Source organism: Ips typographus, linkage group LG15, assembly GCF_016097725.1.
Source record: "Ips typographus isolate SLU linkage group LG15, UJ_Ityp_2.0, whole genome shotgun sequence".
NCBI lineage: Eukaryota > Metazoa > Arthropoda > Insecta > Coleoptera > Curculionidae > Ips > Ips typographus.
Window position 1 is genome coordinate 5,476,237 of NC_138436.1, and position 21,834 is coordinate 5,498,070.

The 21,834-nt window shown below is 39.9% G+C and overlaps 1 long non-coding RNA gene across 1 annotated transcript; it reads right to left on the reverse strand.

The window, feature by feature from the left end:
- Positions 1-20,710: 20,710 nt before the first annotated feature.
- On the reverse strand, positions 20,711-21,191 carry LOC145738181 (uncharacterized). Its single transcript, XR_014180629.1, has 3 exons — positions 21,089-21,191; positions 20,827-21,010; positions 20,711-20,789 (listed from the first exon to the last, which is right to left on the reverse strand). It is a non-coding gene; the product is annotated as an uncharacterized LOC145738181 (long non-coding RNA).
- Between the last annotated feature and the right edge of the window lie 643 nt (positions 21,192-21,834).

Below are 21,834 nucleotides of genomic sequence, written 5' to 3' on the forward strand. Positions count from 1 at the left end.
ACTCCGTACAATAATTAACACAGCTACTAAAAACACTACTACAATTCCACAATTATTCCACTATTTAAACTTAACCGCGTTCCCGAATTCACTACTACTACGGTTGACACCGCGTCTTTTATATTCGCAAACCACGTTCTAGAATGACCGCGAAACACTTCGCGGGTCGACTTGACCATTCAAGAATTTTCCAGGTAGCGCTTCCTAACTGTGGCCTACTTTAATACGCGCCCGGCCAGATATTACGGCGCATCGGTTTCATCCCGAAGCGAGCGTTCGTTAAGAAGTATCGAGCATAGTAGGCCCAGACCGTAACACTGCCCCCCTCTTAAAGCTGATCGTCCCGATCCGCTTCATCTAATCCGTGGTATTTCTTGAGTCTGTCCAGATGGACAATTTTCATCTTGGCTTTGGGGCTGCGTTGGACTCTGTACACGACATCGTTTAACCTTTTTACCACATTGTAAGGTCCCTCCCAAACAGGTGTTAATTTTGGTGATTTGCCTTTCTTCCTCTGAGGGTTAAACAACCAAACTTTATCATCCTTCTGGAACCCTCCCGAATTGGCCCTCAGATCATAACGAGCTTTCATCTTGTCGCTAGTTAGATTCAAACTTTCCCTGACCAGATCATGGACGTTCAGTAATCTGTCTTGCAACTCGTCAACGTAGTTCTCAATGTTCGTGCTTTGGCCTGTTGGAGATCCGAACACCACATCACATGGAAGTCGCAGTTCTCGACCAAACAGAACTTTAGATGGTGACTGTCCCCTTGAGTTGTGGACTGCTGCTCTATAAGCCATCAAGAAGAGCGGAATATGCTGGTCCCAATCTTTATGATGCTGATCAACAACCTTTGAGAGATGTTGCTCTATGGTCTTATTAAATCTCTCGACCATTCCATCCGACTGAGGATGAAGCGGCGTTGTTCGGGTCTTCCTAATGCCTAGCAGGTCACAGAGCCTCTGAAAGAGCTTGGACTCAAAGTTTCGTCCCTGATCAGAGTGTAACTCCAACGGCACACCAAATCTACTGAAGACATTTTCGACGAGAATATCAGCAACTGTGCTGGCTTCTTGATTTGGAATCGCAAACACCTCAGGCCATTTGCTAAAGTAATCCATGGCAACAAGAATGTACTTGTTGCCTCTGTTGGTCTCAGGAAAAGGCCCAGCGACGTCTATGGCTAAACGTTCGAACGGCAATCCTACGTTGTACTGCTTCATAGGTCCCCGGGATCTCGTCTGTGGTCCGTGGCTAGCTGCACAAATGGAACATTGTCGACACCATGATTTCACGTCTTGGCAGTAGTTCACCCAGTAAAAGCGTTGCCGGATTTTGTCCAAAGTCTTATTTACTCCCAAATGAGCACCAGTCTTTCCATTGTGCATTTCCTCCAGTACGTGGTCGACCCTTCCTCTGGGAACTACCAGCTGCTTCCTTATCTCTTTTCCATCGGCACTCTCCCAAGCTCTTTTTAGCAAGCCGCCTTCAACCACAAGCGAGTCCCACTGAGCCCAAAGTGCTTTGAACGTCAGGCCTTTGCTAGAGATTTCTTGCCATGTTGGTCTTGGCTCGCTTTGTTCCTTTCTCAACAACAATGGGCCTATGTCGCTGTCTTCTAGTTGATCCTTCCTAATCTCATCGGGACTCCATTCATCATCGGTCTTCAGCTGAACCATTCTGATGGACACAACTCCCTCACGTTGTTCCGCTTTCTGGCAATGTTTGCATTCTTCGGCGCAAGGTCTTCTTGATAGAGCATCTGCGTTATTATGCAGCTTTCCGGGTCGATGCTTGATGTTGAAATTATACTGCTGGAGCTTTTCAAGCCATCTTGCTACTTGTCCTTCCGGTTGTTTCATTCCGAGGAGCCACTTGAGTGCCGCATGGTCAGTCCTTATCAAAAATTCCTGTCCGTACAAGTACTTGTGAAAGTGATCGACTGATTTTACTATTGCCAGTAGCTCTTTTCTCGTTACACAGTAGTTCCGTTCTGCTTTGGTAAGTTTCCTACTGAAGTATTCTATGACATGTTCTTCTCCGTTTTGGACTTGAGACAATACAGCTCCAATACCAGAATTACTGGCATCTGTGTCTAAAATGAACTTTCTTTTTGGTTGTGGATAACTGAGGATGGGACTGGAGCAAAGTGATGCCTTTAATCTTCTGAACGCCTGATCACATTGGGTATTCCAACAGTAGGGTGTTTTGTCCTCAGTAAGTTGATGTAGCGGAGCTGCGATGTTGGCAAATCCTTCCACAAACCGTCTGTAGTAGGTGGCAAGTCCTAGAAAGCTTCTGAGTTCATGTTTATCCTTTGGTACTGGCCATTCTCTAATTGCTTGGATCTTCTTGTCGTCCGTCTGGATTCCGTCGACCGTCACCACATGCCCAAGGAATTCGACTTGCTTTTGGAAGAACCAACACTTTTTGGCGTTCAATCGAAGATGGGCACCACCTATTCTAGCAAATACTTCTTGCAAGTTGTCCAGATGTTCTTCAAAAGTTTTTCCCATCACCATGATATCGTCCAGATAAACCAAGCAAGTCTTCCAGTTAAGGCCACGAAGCACAATTTCCATTAGTCTTTCAAACGTAGCAGGAGCATTACAAAGTCCGAAGGGCATCACATTGAATTGGTACAGCCCATTTCCAGCAGAAAAAGCAGTCTTCTCCTTATCTTGCTCCTCAATGCCAACTTGCCAGTACCCGCTCTTCAAATCTAAAGTAGAAAACCAACAGGATCCTGCCAAAGTCGTCAGTGTGTCGTCGATACGGGGAAGTGGATAGCTGTCCTTTTTGGTCACGTCATTCAGTTTTCGGTAATCTACACAAAATCTGCTTGATCCATCTTTCTTAGTGACCAGAACAACAGGTGATGACCAAGGGCTGCAGGATTCTTCTATAACTCCGTCGTCAAGCATCCTGTCCACTAATTCCTGCACTTCCTGTTGTTTGGCTATTGGTAGTCTCCTAGGTGGTTGTCGAATCGGTTGTGCATTGCCGGTGTTAATTCGATGTTTTACAATGGTAGTTTTTCCCATATTGTTCGGTGTTCCAAATATGCTACCATGGTCCAAAATCAGTTTCCGAGCCTTCTTCAGTTGTGGTGTTGACAGATGTTTCCAGGTCTTTCCAAGTTCATTTAAGAGCTTGTTTTCCCCCAACTGCTCCTCCTGTTCTGGTAACCCATCGCAATTGGTTATTTTGACTACAGGCTCGAATACCGCAATAATTTCGCCTTTGTTGATTTTTACGTCGTCTGAAAAAATGTTTGCAACTCTTATTGGGACTTCACTTCCTCCATTTACAAGTGATTTCCCAATGAGGCATCTTCCTGGTCGGTCCGGGTTTCGTACAAGTCCAACACAGCTCCCAGAATTCTGCTCCAATTGTCCAATAATTATTTGCTCGGAATTGCCGCTTATTTTTACTGTCTGAGATGACAAAACATTAATGGGTGACTCACAGCGGTGACTGGTTGACAGGATGAACTCTTCACTTCCAAACCTTAGGATATTTTGTTCGGGATCAAAAGAAAATCCATGTTGACGAATCAGGTCCATTCCCAGAATAAATTCATCTTCAATATCCGCTACTAACACAGTGTGGTAAAACGTAATCCTTCCAAGGCAAATCTTGACTGTTATTTCTCCTAAAACTTTAGCCGATTCTCCAGTCACAGTGCGCAGGAGAATACTTCTTCGTAAAGGCTTAATTTGACTTTTATCCACAAGGTTTGACCGGATCAAAAATACTGCCGCACCGGTATCCAAAGTAAAAGTAACGTTCATCGCATCCACCTTTCCATCTACGTTCAGGCTTCCCATTGATCTACCCAGGCTTCTGATGGAGATAATTCTGGGGGCTTTGTCTTCGCTAGTCAACATTCGCCCCGTAATGTTGACTAGTGGGAGTTTTCCTGGTCCCTCCTGGATGGTTGTACGTCCCTCGTTGGAGAGCGGGACGGTATCCTTACTCGACAATCTCGTTTGATGTGTCCCGTACGTCCGCATCGATAACACTCCACTCTAGTGGTCGGGCGTGACCGTTCTAACTGTGTGGACTGGCCATTTGCTAATGCTGCCATTTGTTGCACTATTTGGCCGAACATTGATTCAATTTTATTCATTGGTGTAGCAGCATGATCGGCTGGCGGTTCTCTCTCCTCTTGAATAGTCACGGCCCTGATCCTTGGCTTTAAGTCATTGCACGCAGCTTCAACTTCCAGCGCTCGAACTAGTAATTCGCTGCTGTTGCTTCCTTTGAACATCTTCAGCATTTTCTTTACTTCCAGATCTCGAATCCCATCTACAAAACACTGTGCCACAAGTTCTTCTTGGATTTCATCCGGGACGGCTGGGTAAGCCAGATGCACAAGGCGACGAATTTCGGCCTCAAACTCTTGTAAATTTTCACCAGTTTTCTGCAGTCTTGCCTTTAATTGTGTTTGGTACACTCCTTTCCTATGCTGATCCCCATAACGTCGTTCTAATGCAGCTACTAATGCGTCATAGTTGCTTTGTTGGGCGATAGGCAGAGTCTGTAACAGCTCCAATGCAGGTCCTCGTAATGCCACCACCAGTGCTACAGCCTTTTCCTCGTTACTCCATCTATTTGCATTTGCAGCGGCCTCAAATTGGAGTTGGTACGTTGCCCATGAAGTTTGACCATCGTATGTGGGAGGCTTGATCTTGTTGAGCCCGTTTCCGGTGAACACTGTAGAGGTGACTCCTCTGCTGTTAATTTTCTGCTCTAAGTCGCGTAGCTTTATCTCAACATCATTCTGATTTTTATGAATGTCCCGAACATCAATCTGAATTTTATTAATGTCCTCCCGAACATCAACCTGAATTTTATTAATGTCCTCCCGAACATCGTCTAATTTTACCTGGACATCACACTCCATCTTTTGGAGACTATGGGTTACATACTCTTGGATTTCTGTTTTGGTCCCCGCTAGAGCGTTCAATATTTCTACGTTACGCTCTCTATCTTCTTGACGCATTTCCATATCTTGTTGTCGAATCTTTTCTTGTTCTTCCTTCTCTTGTTGTCGAATCCTTCTTGTTCTTCCTTCTCTTGTTGTCGAATCCTTTCTTGTTCTTCCTTCTCTTGTTGTCGAATCCTTTCTTGTTCTTCCTTCTCTTGTTGTCGAATCCTTTCTTGTTCTTCCTTCTCTTGTTGTCGAATCCTTTCTTGTTCTTCCTTGTCTTGTTGTCGAATTCTTTCTTGTTCTTCCTTGTCTTGTTGTCGATTTTGTTTAAGCGTTTCCATCATAGCTGCATGTTGGGCCTCCATGTTTGCACTTTGACGTCTTGTTATTGGCATAAAATAAATTTAACACACCACTGTTTCGAAAATCTCTAGTCCGGTTCTGAACACTGTCTTTAACCCGAAGTTTAGTTCCAATTCACGTCGCACTAAAGTCTGATCGCACTTCTGACACCAATTGTTACGATTTTCCCGTGGGTTCACACAAAGTCAGTTTAACTTAACAATTAATAAATTTATTAACACTTCAAAACACTCCGTACAATAATTAACACAGCTACTAAAAACACTACTACAATTCCACAATTATTCCACTATTTAAACTTAACCGCGTTCCCGAATTCACTACTACTACGGTTGACACCGCGTCTTTTATATTCGCAAACCACGTTCTAGAATGACCGCGAAACGCTTCGCGGGTTGCCTTGACCATTCAAGAATTTTCCAGGTAGCGCTTCCTAACTGTGGCCTACTTTAATACGCGCCCGGCCAGATATTACGGCGCATCGGTTTCATCCCGAAGCGAGCGTTCGTTAAGAAGTATCGAGCATAGTAGGCCCAGACCGTAACAATATCGTGAAAGTGGGTATATCGTCCAATTCATCTAATTCGACTTCGCTCCATCCTGCCACCGGGTTCCGTGATAGACAGTCCGCATCTTGGTGCTTACTGCCTTTTTTATAGACTACCGTGTAGTCAAATTCTGCCAACTTGAGAGTCCAACGTGCTAATCTTCTTGAGTGATCTTTCACATTGTGAATCCAACATAATGCGTGATGGTCTGTTACGATTTTTACAGGGTGACCATAAATTAGGTGCCTTAGGTAGGTCATCCCCCAGACTGCTGCCAATAGTTCCAGCTCGCTGATTGAATAGTTCTTTTCAGCTTTTGACAAGGCCCGGCTTATATATGCTATCGGGTGGTCTTGGCCGTCGCTGCCTTCTTGGAGCAGAATTGCCCCTATTCCATCTATACAGGCGTCCGTGTGCATTGTACATCCTACATTCGGATTGTAATGTTTCAATACTGGGGATGACGTGAGTTTTTCTTTCAGTAGCTCAAATGCTTTCACTTGATTTTCACCCCAGCAGAATTTGTTCTTTTTTGTGGCCTCATGTAAGGGCCGTGCCAATACCGCGTAATCCTTTATAAATTTCCTATAGAAATTGCATAATCCTAAAAAGCTTTGTAGGTCCTTTGTTTTCTTGGGTGTGGGAATTGCTTAATTCCTGCAAGTTTTTCTTCCTCTGGGCTTATTCCTTCCTTGCTTACTGTGTAGCCCAAGATCCTTATCTTTTCCTGTAAATATTCGCATTTACTCGGTTTTAAGGTCAGATTGGCTTCTCTCATTTTCTGGAATACTTTTTGTAATTTTGCTAAGTGTTCCTCTAAGTTCTCTGAATAAATATCATCTAGATAAATTAGTATGTCCTTCCATTTTAGGTCCCTAAATATTCTATCTGCAAGTTGTTGGAAGGTTGCTGGTGCACTGCATAGACCAAAGCTCAATACGTTGAATTCGTATGATCCATGTCCCTGTGCCGTGAATGCCGTGTATTGTTTGGATGAATCCTCTATGGGTATCTGCCAGTAACCCGAGAACATGTCCAAAGTCGTGAAGTACTTGGCATTCCCCATGTATGTGAGAATGTCATCGATTTGTGGTATCGGGTAACATGATTTTTTGGTGACCGAGTTTATAGTTCTTTTGTAGTCCACGCAGAACCTCGTGGTGCCATCCTTCTTCTTCACCAGTACAACGGGGCTCGCCCATGGCGAGTGGCATGGTCTTATTACTCCGCATTCGAGCATTTCTTTTATTTGTGTGTCAATGATTTCCCGCTCGGATTGTGAGACTCTATAAGGGCGGCATTTTACTGGTTTGTCTTCTGTCACTTCTATTTTGTGCTCTATAAGTTGTGTTTTGCCCATAAATTTTGGTGACTTGCAAAACACATCCTCATATTCAACCAGTAGGTCCTCTAGTTCCCTTTTGAACTGCTTATCCCTCAGGTGGTCCAGTTTGTGGTCTTCTAATGTCACCACTTCTTCGTCTACTCTCTGAGTTGTACAGAGTGCTGTTGTGCTCAAGCCACTGGGCTCTTCTAGCCGTGCCGCCGTTGTGTCTTTGTAAATCACCCTTCTAGTTGGCCCTAAGTTCTTGAGGGTCAATGATATAGAGTCTTCGGCTCTTTCTAGGTTGCATAGTAGGTTGTTGCGTACTAGCCATCCCTCATTTTGTACTACTACCATTTCTGTAGACAAGGGTATTTCTGGTGCCGTTTTGATGGTTTTTTCCTCTCCTGGCTTCAGGGTGTAATCTTCATTTGCCTTCAACTTAATTATCACGTGGTCACCGTTCTCTATGTAGTTTGGTAGGGTGTCCCAGGATCTGGTTTCTTGTGTCTTGATTTTTCTTGGTCGGGGTTCTTTATTTTTTGAAACCAGCACCGTCACACTTGTTTCCTTGAATGTCTCATACAGAAGGTCTTTAAGCCTCTCCCAATCTGACTCGCTGTTTGCGGATGTCAATCTAGGTATAGCCACCTTACTTATTTTATTTTGTACTGCCCAATCTTTCAATTTCCTACAGCACTGTTGGAGCGTATGAGTAGGGATATATTCGCTCCCCTCTTCTTTTAATATCATCTGTAGGGTATGTCTGTTTTTCTTAAACAAACTGACCACGCTCCCTACGGGTAGTTTTTCTGTGTTGTAATCTGCCAAATGGTCCCTGATGGCTTTTCCCACTCCTCTATCTCTACTGGGAGCCGAGGAGACTGCCACGGCCCATGCAGTGCTGCTTGGAAGACTGAAGATGGACCCCGGCATTTCCTGGACCACCTCTGTCCAGCTTCGTGTTATACATGGTTTTTTGGGTGCCGAATTTTGCTTTCCCCCGAGCGTTAACACCAAGTCCTGATTTAGGGTGAGTGTATTAGATATTAAGCAAATTGCTGCCTGCATTTCTCTTAAGAATTCCACGCCCAAAATGAGGGGTTGTGGTGTATTCTCTAATATTGTTGCTCAAATTTCCAATTTTCTCATGTAGTTTCCTCTGAGCTCCAGTGATGCCATTGTTTCGCCTAGACTTCTTACTTTCTGGCCGCCTGCTGTCACAAGCAACGTGGGTGGGTCTCTGATTCTACGTTTTTTGTCAACTAGGAGATGGCTTATCACATTTAGCTCTGCGCCTGTGTCGATGATCGCTGGTACGTAACAGTCATTTACAACAGTATTAATATACAGTATTTTGTAGCACGTCGGGCCCCGAGTGGAGAGGGTGACGGGGCTTAGTTTTGCCACCCCCTGGCGTTTGGGTGTTGCTGTCTACTTCTGCAAACAGCAGCAAAGTGGCCTATTTTGCCGCAGTTGTAGCATCTAGGCCTATTATCGTACGTTCTGGTGGATTGGTGCTGTCTTCCAGGATTACTGGCCTGGTTTGTGCCATAGACTCTCCTGGGTGGTGGAGGGGTTCTATCCTGGCGGGGGTTGTAAAAGGGTGGCTGTCTTTGCCCTGTTGACTCATAGTCTTTCCTAGGCGGCGGCGGGGTTCTGTACGAGCGGGTATTGTCAAATGGAGGTTGTCTTTGCGCTATTGGCCCATAGGCCCCTTCTTCTGTCTGACGCTGTGGTCTAAAGGTAAGTGGCGCTGAGCACTCTTCAGGGGCGTTGTCTATAGTAGCGCAAAGTTTTTTGACCTCGTCCAAATTTCTGGGTGGGTTATTGGGAAAATTCGTCAGCCAGTAGTATTTGGCTCTTGGTATGTCTCTTAACCCATTCTGAAAAATATCCAGGAATTCGTCGAGGTCCAGGTTTTCCCTGTACTCCTCGTATAGTACCCGTAGATCGTAAAAGACATTTTTTGTCTGTTCTAGGTCCCTTTGTTTCCTTTGCTTCACCTTTGCCAGCAGATGGCGACTGTGATTACCGTCGCTAAATTCTGTCCTAAATGCCTGACAGATGTGTAGCCAATTGCTTTCGGGGTTTGCTGCCTTATACTCTCTATACCAAATGTTTGCAGCACCCTGTAGGTACGAGTGGAAGTATAGGATTTTTAGGGCATCGTTCCAACTATTGGCCACCGCTGTTCGTTCATACGTTCCGATAAATTGGGGTGCTGAATCGCTACCAGGGTTGAACGTCGGCGGGCTGATAAATTGAGGTAATGCGGGTGTTTTTTCCCCTGCCTCTACAGCCGAAATGGTAATGTCCGCCATTTCCCTTGATCTCCTAATGCCTTCAAATGGTTTATCTCTTTTTGATTCGACAACAAGAAGATAGAGAGCGGCAAGAAAAGCGTAACGTAGAAATATTGAACGTTCTAGCGGGGATCAAGACAGACATCCAAGAGTATGTAACCCATAGTCTCAAAAAGATGGAGTATTACGTTCAGGTAAAATTAAATGATGTTCGGGAGGACATTAATAAAATTCAGAATGATGTCGAGATAAAGTTACGTGACTTAGAGCAGAAAATTGACAGCAGAGGAGCCAGCTCTACAGTGATCACCGGAAACGGGCTCAACAAGATCAAGCCTCCCACATACGACGGTCAAACTTCATGGGCAACGTACCAACTCCAATTTGAGGCCGCTTCAAATGCAAATAGATGGAGTAACGAGGAAAAGGCTGTAGCACTGGTGGTGGCATTACGAGGACCTGCATTGGAGCTGTTACAGACTCTGCCTATCGCCCAACAAAGCAACTATGACGCATTAGTAGCTGCATTAGAACGTCGTTATGGGGATCAACATAAGAAAGGACTGTATCGAACGCAATTAATGGCAAGACAGCAGAAAACTGGTGAGAATCTAGAAGAGTTTGAAACCGAAATTCGTCGCCTTGTGCATCTGGCTTACCCAGCCGTCACGGATGAAATCCAAGAAGAACTTGTGGCACAGTATTTTGTAGATGGGATTCGAGATCTGGAGGTAAAGAAATGGCTGAAGATGTTCAAAGGGAGCAACAACAGCGAATTACTGGTTCGAGCGCTGGAAATTGAAGCTGCGTGCAATGATTTAAAGCCAGAGCCTATTCAAGAGGAAAGAGAAGCGCCAGCCGATCATGTTGCTACATCAATAAATAAAATTGAATCAATGGTCGGCCAATTAGTGCAACAAATGGCAGCATCAGCAAATGGCCAGTCCAGACAGTTAGAACGGTCACGTCCGATCACTAGAGTGGAATGTTATCGATGTGGACGCAAAGGACACATTAGAAGGAATTGCAGACAGCGGTCTAGTTCTCCAAACCCACAGTGCCGACGAAATCAGGACATTAGAACAAATCACCGGAACTCTTCTGTTAAAAGAAACATTACGTGTTATATTTGTGGACGTAAAGGACATTACCGCTGGAATTGCAGACAGCAGTCTCGTTTACCGACCCCGCAGAACTGGCGTAACCACGAACAGGAAATGAAGAACCCGGAAGGACATTTACCGCGATATGTAGAGGATCGTCAAGTTTTGGATAGTGACTTAAGGTACCGGAAAGGACAAATTCATAATGGTTGGAGGATTGGTCAAATCGCGATGGTGACAGATAAAGAGGCTACAAAAAGAATGAAGAGCAGCGTTTCTAAGGAGGACATAATAAAAGGACAGCGCTCAGATTCTGATTTGAAAGTAATCAGAAGATGGTTGGAGAAGGATTTGAAACCGGATTGGCAACAGATTTCCAGATATGGACCAACAGTAAGGGGTTACTGGTTGCAGTGGAATTCGCTTCGACTGCGAGATGACTTAATTACTCGCAAATGGGAAAGTCCAGACGGAAAACGCTTTGTTTACCAAACAATAGTGCCCAATTCCTGCAAAGAGAATGTGCTGCGAGAACTACATGACAGTCGCGGAGGAGGACACTTTGGAGTAAACCAGACTTTGGCTAGAATAAGAGATCGATTTTACTGGATTAACTTCAGAAAGGACGTTGAGGAATGGTGTAAACGGTGTGACCAGTGTTCGTTACAGAAGGGATCCAGCACAATTCGGGAACTTGAGAGAGAGAAGATGAAACCAAACAACAACCGTATAAAGATGACACTGGACCACAGACCAACTGGTGGCAATTATAAGGAAGGTGATGCTGTGTGGATGTTTCAACCCAGGAGGAGCAAAGGATTAAGTCAAAGATGGCAACGACACTGGGAGGGACCTTACAATGTGGTAAAAAGGTTAAATGACGTCGCGTACAGAGTCCAACGCAGCCCCAAAGGCAAGATGAAAATTGTCCATCTGGACAGACTCAAGAAATACCAGGGACTAGATGAAGCAGATCGGGACGATCAGCTTTAAGAGGGGGGCAGTGTTACGGTTTGGGCCTACTATACTCGAGTCAGGATGAAACCGATGCGCCGCAATATCTGGCCGGGCGCGTGTTAAAGTAGGCCACAGTTAGCAGGCGCCACCTGGAAGAATCTTGGACGTTCGAAGCAAATCGCGAAGCGTTTCGCCGTCATTCTAGAACGTGGTTTGCGAATATAAAAGAAGCGGCGTTGACGACGGCGTAGTTAGTAGTAGTAGTGTAGTAGTGAATTTGGGAACGCGGTTAAGTTTAAATAGTGGAATAATTGTGGAATTGTAGTAGTGTTTTTAGTAGCTGTGTTAATTATTGTACGGAGTGTTTTGAAGTGTAATAAATTTATTAATAGTTGAGTTAAACTGACTTTGTGTGAACCCACGGGAAAATCGTAACAATATATATATTTTTGCTTTAAAGAGGTAATTTTCACCCACGATGAGAAAAATCAAAAATATTTTTTCTGGTTTAAAAATTCACTTTTTTTTTTTTAACAGTGTTTTTGTTTTTATTTGATAATCCCCCACTGTTTCCTGCTTGAGAGATAATAATTTCTTCCTCTTTTAAAGATGTACCACCCATATTAAACCAAAATTTTATCAAATGAGCGCTTCAATTTTCAAAATATCATTAAATACATTAACGTTACTATCCCTAGCCAAAAGATAATAATACCTAAAATTTCTTTTATAGCCCACACATTATTTTCCTCAATCTGTATCATACCCCAAAAGAAAATAAAAATAAAAAACTCAACTATTGTTTTTCATCCATCTCAAAACTACCCGGCGCCTCCACCAAATGTCACGTTTAATTTATGAGCCCTTCTGGATTCATTAATTAAACTGACTCACGACGTTAAACGTCGCGCCGGGATCTTAGTTTTAAGGATGGAATCAAACACTGAGTTTTCTATTACACTTAAATCTATTAATTATAGTATACACAAATGGGTCTGCACAATACGGTCATAAACACACTAAAAGTTGACAATTTAACAATTGTACTTACATAGACTCATAAGCTAAGGACTTAGCATTTTCTGGCGTCTGGCTTGGTCACTTTCGTGTTGGAACAATTCTGGAGAATGGACTACTTAACTTGATCTTCTTTTCCGAGGAGAGTCGACATCTCGACTTCCTGGTTCAGCTGATCGCACTACTGTCGATTGGTTCACACTCCTCCTATACTGCTGAAATCGGCGTGTTTTATACCCGATTGATCGGCTGACGTTGTTTGTTATTGTTCGTCGCCTATTTTTCATATTCCTGTAAAGCAGGTGGTGGTAACTCATCACCGATATGATGCACTCGGTGCATCATGGTGCGACCTTGCCTCGTGCGCTTAATATTTCGCAATCCTTAAATATTCTTATGTTTTTAAGTCAATAAGTCCATCTTTTGAATTAATGGATTTTCCATTCGTGACAATATAATTACGTTTACACCAAGTTTTAAGGTCAACACCTGGTTCTTCTAAGGCTTCTAATCCGAGGATAATCTTTTCTACGTCTGGGTCTGCTAGTTGTTCTCTTCTGATGTCGCTAGCTGCTTTGGTTGGAAAGTCCGTAGACACCATGTTCACTAACTCCGTTTCTTCAATGTCAGAGAGTGGTGGCCTCGATAGCGTGTCAGCTATGACATTTCTTTTCCCTGAGATATAGTCAATATGAAGGTTAAATCCTTGCGGGCTAAGGGCCCACCTGGCAAGACGGCCCATTAGAGTCTTCAGATTCATCAGCCAGCGCAGTGGTTGACGATCGCTTTGAATTTTTACCATAGAGTTTTCGATATAGCCACGGAACTTCTCTACTGCCCAGACAACTGCTAATGCCTCACGTTCCGTGGTACTGTAGTTACGTTCAGCTGATGTGAGTAGTCTGGAGGCATATTCGATAGGTCGTTCGTCCGTGCCCTCCCCCTGGAGCAGACATGCACCAAGAGCGTAGTTGCTTGCGTCTGTCCGAAGTGTGAACGGCAGGTTTGGATTTGCTTGTCGGAGTATTGGGGATGAACTTAACAGCTCCTTAAGTTTCTCCAAATCAGTTTATTGGCTAGGACCCCACAGCCATTTAGCATTTTTCTTAGTTAAACATGTGAGAGCAGTGCAAAGTTCTCAATAAAGAAACGAAACCACGAGCAGGTCTGCACAAAAGTCAATAACTGTTCAACGTTTCTTGGAGGTGGCACGTTCTTAATGGCAGCTACTTTTTCTTCATCCGGTCGTATTCCTTGTGGGGTTATTCGATGTCCAAGATATCGCACTGAAACACAGCAAAAAGAGCATTTGGATCGCTTAAGTTTAAGTTTAAACTTGTTGAAACACTGCCTCGATGTCCTTTAAATGCATTTCAAAGCTTGGCGATATTACTATTAAATCGTCTAGGTACACCAACAGAGAAAACCTCAGGAAGCCCTGATCGGAACCTGTCCATCATCATCCTTCTTCATCCATGAAAGGGAAACTTTCAACAAAAAAAAGGAAAATCCCCGTCCTTACTGACATTCCTTATTAAACCCGTAAATTTCGATAAGTCATTCAACTGCAAAATTTAAATTCCCATTAATTATTAAATTGATTAGGTACTTTTTCTGGAAATTTATTTTTGGTTGATAATTATTTTAAGTAACAAATTATGATAAAAACAGTCAAGCTATGAAAACAAGATAATTTACATATTACATATTTATGTAATACATAATTTTTGATAAGTATATTATTCGTATGTACTAATGATTAGTAGCGTTAATAATAGTAATTATTAATGTTTAACTGCGGTCTGATCAATGTGTTTGTTAAGTACACATTTCCTATAGATTCTGCTGTTACTGTCATTCACATCACTATCAAGCCTTCATTTTACATCAAAGGGGAGCTTACATCTCCGGGTGGTAATATAAATTAAATACAACAATACTTTGGTTGTGCCCTAATAATTTTTACAACAGGCTACGGGCTCTTATTTGTCAATGAAACTACTAGCAACCCAATTAAATTCTCTAAAGGATCTTTTTTTTGATGACATAGATGGAGGTATGGAAATACATTTGAATTTTTCGACAACTACTAGATTAATTGCGGGAACTTGGAGATTAAAATTGAAAAACCAGCAAGAGGCTTATAATGTACTGTTTTTGCTTTTACTAAAAAGTTCTTGGATACAGTAAGATTTCCTGATGATCAAAAAGGTAAGTAAGTGAATGGAAGCACAAAACTTACAATGGAAATAACCACAGACACTGAGGGAACACTTTGATTACCAGGGCAACGACTATTAATGAACTATCAATATTAAATAAATGATATTAACTTTGACTAGTAAGCACATCATCACAAACACAAACTAATGATCGGAAAAAATTCTCGACCTTATTGCTCTTTGCACTTAGTCTTTGGGTTATATACAAAATAAAGACACAATCTGCGTTAATGCTTTGTTTACTACTTTAACTTGCGAGATCAAAATGCTCTAAATGTGTCAGACGAAACATTGTTGCGCAATTTAGGCTGAATACTTGAATAGATCCGCGTAGTGAAAAACTTAAAAATAGGTTTCAAACATTTCCTCCACGGTCAAGGACAAAGTATGTACTTTGTACTGGTACCCTGCGTATATAAAAGAAAGTGCAAAGATTTTGAAATAAATAAATATATTTTCTAGGGAATAACTCAGTAAACAAGGATATGTTGAAATTAGGCGTTACCGGCGATATAGGTCATATAACCGACGTCAGCTTGTTAGATAGTAATGGCGAGACATTGTTGAAAAATATAAGTTATAAATTCAACAACGGCCATCTAAACTATGTCACTGAAAATAGAGATAACACAACGGATATTGGAAATAAAAATGCCATTGATATATTAAGTAAATCGCGACTCGCAGAGCCTTTGTATACTTTAATTAAAGGAAAAGATGTTAAAGGTCTGTATTTTAAAAGCGAAATTAGTGTCGAAACTATAAATACATTCACAGGTCACTACTTCAGTTAATTTCAATTGAAGTTGGGCTGGGATCTAAACTATTTACTGCGACAGATGCTCAAACATGGGCCCAAATATATTTCGAAATCACCAACCATGGAACAACGGCTCAATATATTACATACCAATGTACTTATTCTAGAGCCATTTTACACAGACTGTCAAGCTTTCAGTAAGCTTATAATTGTTAGTAATTATAAATAATAAATGCATCATGTTCTTAGGAGCTATTTAGAGCCACAGGGACACACTATGGTCATATTATCAATACTAACCCGTTCAGGAAATTATCAAGACGAAATCAGTTTTATTGTAAAAAAGCGGTTTTCAAACTGTACAAAAGAAAGTATTGATAGATGTGGGAGTACAAATAATGGATGATACTGCTCCGGAATTGGAATATCATTACAAAAGTGACTACACAGAAGTCTTTTTTTCCCAGTGTTATAAAGGCATTTGGACAATAGAGGTTGTGGCTAGAGATGTAGACTCAAGTTTTTCAAATTTTATTACTTTAAATTTTTAAACTTCAGTTAATATTGATTTTGTTACTGCAGGCTTAATGCGACTAAACAGAATCCCCAAAGGCTTATACGTCCCATACGGATACACTGTAGGTACTAAAAATTCAATTACAGGAAATTCAATTGCAGGTGAGTCCTGCTGCAATCCTGATTTACAACTAATAGCAGTTGATCGACAAGGCAATCAGAAAAGCTACAGTGTTAATGCTTATCGTAAGTTTCCTGTACAGCCAACTTCTGTATTTTAACAGTTTTCATTTGCAGAAACTCTTCCAAGCATCGGAGTAATAGCTGCCATAGTACTAGGAGTAATACTTTTCATTATTTTACTAGTAGTGCTTATTATTGTGCTAATAAAAAAGTGCAAGTCTAGAAGGTCATACGAATTGCGGTCTTACAGAGGGAGGAGGATCTGACAATTAATTCAAACTATCATAGCAGAGCAAAATCAGATGAATCTATGGGATACTTTAGTTCTGGAGTTTTCTGATAGTTTACGCAGTTCCAGTAATGCTAGAAGAAGTAGCAGCAGTACGTAATGACGATGTGTTTTATGTTTTTGGAGAAATTTTACTACTTTGATATAACATTTGTAGAATCTTGGGTGCTTTTATTTTATTACAAATTATTTACCCTTTAATTAGATTAATTTTAAGGCAAAAGAAGGTAGAAATGATAATTCTTTCAACCTAAGTAAGAGGGTTCATTGGTCATATGTTAATTTGAGAATTGAAACCACTGAGTTGAGCATTATAGGCAGTTTTCCAAGATATATTGAAACGTTGGAAGGGAGTGGTAAGTAAAATGAAAACAACAAACAAAAAGAGGGGGTGGCACGTTTTGGTGGTCATACGCATATAATAATGCATACCCTATCAAAAAAGGGTAGTTTTAATCAAAATTTACCTACAAAATTCCGACATTTTGGTGAAGCAAAAAAAAAACCGTTTTTTCATGTAGATTATTCCACTTAGCTCTTGTATTAACCATGCCTGCTACTTAGATGTGGGATATTTTTATTATATACCACAGGTCATTTTTGAAATGACAAAAATATAACCAATTATCCCTTCAACAAAAGATGAGATGTTGGTCTAAGAGACTTGCATTGACTACTCATTAGTACAAATAACTAATATACTAGATTATTAGAATAAACAGTAATAATTATGCTTTTTTGTTATCCATGTTACCCTGATAATTACATTTCCACATTTATTTGTAGCTGCATTTTGTTGTATTTTACAAAAATTTCTGTCACTGAATAAAATTATGTGAAAGGACTAATGAATCTTACTTTGGAAAATAAATAATATAATTTTGTTATTTGATTAATAATATCAATATCTCTAATATAGAGTATTTATTCACTTCTTCTACAATGACCTTAATTTCTCTAACAAATATTGCTCTAGCACGATAATGGCATGATGATCTCCTATGGCATTGATTGAGGGTATACTGAAAGAGATGATTATGCAACTCAAAGAACCCATAAATTGCAAATCTTTTACTTTTGATGGAAATAATGATTTAACACCTGTTAAGTCAAGGAATTGTTATACTAAGTTTCAAGATTCTTCTTTTCAAATTAAAACTTTGACAAGTTGAGTGAGCAATCATAAAAGGCACACAGGAACTTGTTATTACTCATAGTACAGTAATAAACAAAACTAGCTAAATAGCAAAATTAATTTAAATCGAAAAAGTTTAATATTAGTACTCAAATTATTTACAGGAACAATATTTACTACAGGTTTTGGTGGTGGTTTTTCCATAGCAGGGAGCAAAATAGCATGTTGTGTGAAGTCCTCGTAGGTACTCCCAGTCACTGAAGGACTAAAAAGAGTATTTTTCACAAATTTCTTAGGATCATTCATATTTTTTTAATAACTTCTATTATTGTATGTATGAACTATATAGTAAGTGAACCGCTGGAAAGTTGGTATCTGGACACATTGGCAGGCAGCTGGGCGGAGCCTACAAATAATAAATATTCTTTAAAATTAACTGTTTTATCGATCTGTCAATAAGTTGTAGTTTGCGTTATTTCGAAAAAAGGGCGCTAACTGCTAACACCAACTAAAAAAATGCGCAAAAGTCCAAAAACCAAAACCGATAGTCAAAACTATGGTCAAGATCAATTGGTCAATCTTCATCTCCATATGATAGCTGAAAAGAGAGCACCATCTTATGTTGGGGTACTGGGTGACAGATGGCGTTGTAAAAATGACGTCTGGACGGACAGAAAACCAGTCGTGGCACCATCTATTGAGTGTAGATAGCTTCAGCTGATGAACATCTAATACTTTTGAGATAGGAAATCACAACACCATACAGTATAGATTAATAAGTATTTATTTCAGCGCCATTTCTTAACAGTAGATGCCACTGTACATTCGATTTTCTACTAAATCTGAACTAATTTACCTCACAAAAGCAGTTCCTTGATTGGGGTTGTTTACACCTTCGAACCCTAATCAAAGACCTAATATTTATGTATAATCATAAAACATTAACAGTTGTACCCTGGCCAAGTAGATTCTCTAAAATTAGCTTGAAATGGACATAAATAAATGTCTTGAATTGTGCTTGTGGCAGGTAAAGCCAATATTCTTAAATCTCCTGAAGGATTAATCTGCAAAGCGTTTGATACTAAACTAGTTGAATAGCGTGGTTGTCCATACGAATTGTAATTCACCGTAGTGATAGTACTGGATTGTGATTGACCAGTAATCGGGTTGATAGAGGAGCATCTAGCGATAGTCAAAATACACGAATTTATATTTTTATAAAGAATTACTTGATCCTGTTGTTCTTCAGCAGGATTGTCCTGGCTTGATTCAGAGTAACATTGACTAATCTGAAAATGAAAGCATTAGAGAGATAATAATATACAAACTAACGAAACATGAGTATTGTTTGGATTTAATTCTAGGCGATAAGATATTATTAGAATACCATCAAACATGCTGCAATGTCATTCTTGTTCAATATACAAGGCGGTTTTTTTTAATTATTAAATTTATACCGATAATCAAACAAAAGTAGTATGACGTCACAGCTGAAAAACTTGGCAAGATTGACAAAGTGCAAATGTGTAAGCCACTCAAAACAACGTAACCCTTCAAAATAAAAAGCCTATAAAATCATATTAGAACTTTCAGAGTCTTCTAAATACTACTGAAAACCACCCAAAAATTGCCAGAAGTCTCTAGAAGTTTTTTAAACCCTCCAAGAAATTTCTAAAATTGCCACAATCCTCAAAAAAAAATTGAAAATGCCAGGGGCATCTAAATACCACTCAACAAGCTTGAGTGGTTGAGTTATGTTAAGTAAGCTTTGTTCAAATCAATGCTTTAATTTACTCCAGTTCTTCATAAGTTCTTTTCATAAAATTAACATAGTTTTTAAAAACAATAATTAATTCTTCCTTCATTGTTCAGTTAACCGGTTTTAATTACCAGCGATCTAAAAGCGGTAATTTTCCAACTGTAAAATTTCCCGGAAGTTACACGCCATGAAAGGGAAACTTTCAACAAAAAAAAGGAAAATCCCCGTCCTTACTGACATTCCTTATTAAACCCGTAAATTTCGATAAGTCATCCAACTGCAAAATTTACATTTCCATTAATTATTAAATTGATTAGGTACTTTTTCAACCATTTTTGGTTGATAAAATCAACCATTTTTGATTGATAAAAATAATTATCAACCATTTTTGGTTGATAATTATTTTAAGTAACAAATTATGATAAAAACAGTCAAGCTATGAAAACAAGATAATTTACATATTACATATTTATGTAATACATAATTTTTGATAAGTATATTATTCGTATGTACTAATGATTAGTAGCGTTAATAATAGTAATTATTAATGTTTAACTGCGGTCTGATCAATGTGTTTGTTAAGTAGGCATTGTATCCTTACCGTGTAAGTCTAAAATAAATTAAATAAAAAATATTGTATCATATAAATATCCTAATTAATTAAGTGTCCAAATTTGGAAAATGTCACAAAAAATAACGATTCTTCGATGTTTGGGAATGTCGGTACTTTAACAGGCAAACTTATTAATAGTCAACCCTAGTTTTGACTCTTTTCATTAAGAGAAAAAAACAGTGCAATATCACGTTTTTAAATGACTACATCAACAGATCTATTTAACGAAAAGAAGAAAAAAAAGAAGTTACAAAGCGATATCTAAAGAATTCTGAGAGGTTGCCACAAAGATAATTTCATTGACACAAATTATACTAAAATCACTGTTTTGTTGAAATTACCAAGAAAATCACATTGTTCGGAATTGCTCTGTTATCACTGCCATAGTTAGTGTTTTGGGGAATTCGCGTTCTAAAATGTTTGCGTTATTCAAGTAACGATTAGGAAATCAAAAATATATCTAAATGTGTGTCTTATCATCGGCTAACCAAAGTGTTGTAATTATGTAATAAAATATTCAGATTTTTGGGCTATCGTTGTTTGGTCTGACATGATGTTTTTATTTTCTGTGAAATTTGCGACCAATATACGATTTTTTCGCCACGAGCTCGAATTGCATAACTGAGTGAATAATATCGATTTTATATTCAAGAAATATAAGGTACTAACTAATCTTTCCGAGTTGATTCTTCGCAAACACCGAACAAAGCTACAATATCCTGTCACGCAAACTGCATTTTGAAGTACTGTTGACGTCTGAAAAGTAATAAATATGGATAGTAGAAAAACTTACATTGATCATGTCTATACAGTCATTATACTCTGTTTCAGCAAAATACTGTGAACTGTATGAAGACAGTAAATTTAAAGAGGGTTGGTTAATGTTAGCCCTTACCGCCTCACGGAAATTGAGTCTGCAATTCTGCGTATCGTCTACATTTCCGCAGGCATATAAAAGTAAATTTAATAGCTGATTACTGAAATTGAACGGAGAACAAAAAACAAGCGAAATTAATTTTATGAAACATTTCAGGAGGTTTAATAAAAAGACTTACATGTTTTTCTCGCACTTTTGCGTACCAAGGTTTGTAGCCCCCAAAAGGTCACCGATCTGTAAAATAAACATGTTCACTTGACCGCAGTTGCGAAATATTTTAAAACCTCAGACCATTGAACTATTGTTCCTGTGAATGTAATTTATATTCCTAGTAATTAAAGTTGTATCTTTACAAAGTGACCATATAAGGGTAAGATTCTTAGATTTCTGTTTCAGAAGTCATAAGTCCATTTTAGTTTGTAGTACCTTTACACAACTATCTATTTAGGGAATATAATTGAATCACAATATGAAAGCTGACGCTAAAAACATCAAAGTTGGGTAACATTACATATAGAATCAAATTTTAATTACGAAGCAATCTGATACTTAAACAAACTAAACTACCTCAATTACGGTGATCAATTTTGTCCCCGCCATCTTGGCAATCTGGGGGTAAGATTACTGTCTAGCCACTAAGTCAGTACGTTTTAAATAAAAGTGGGTTACTTGTGGAAACCTGAGTATTCTTCCCTCTGAGCTACCCCTTAACGTGACATGGTGGAGGCGCCTCGTTTGATCTCGGACTACTGATCTTCATATCAGTAGTCACACCCCAGCTCTGCCCCTGACGCTACGACCCTCCGAAAAATGAAGATGTTGAAGATTTTGAAGGACCGGTTTACAGGCTCGCATTTGCCCGAATCGAGTAGGGAAAAGTCAAGAGCGACCTGGAGGACGCCCTAAAGCAACAGTCTATGCAGT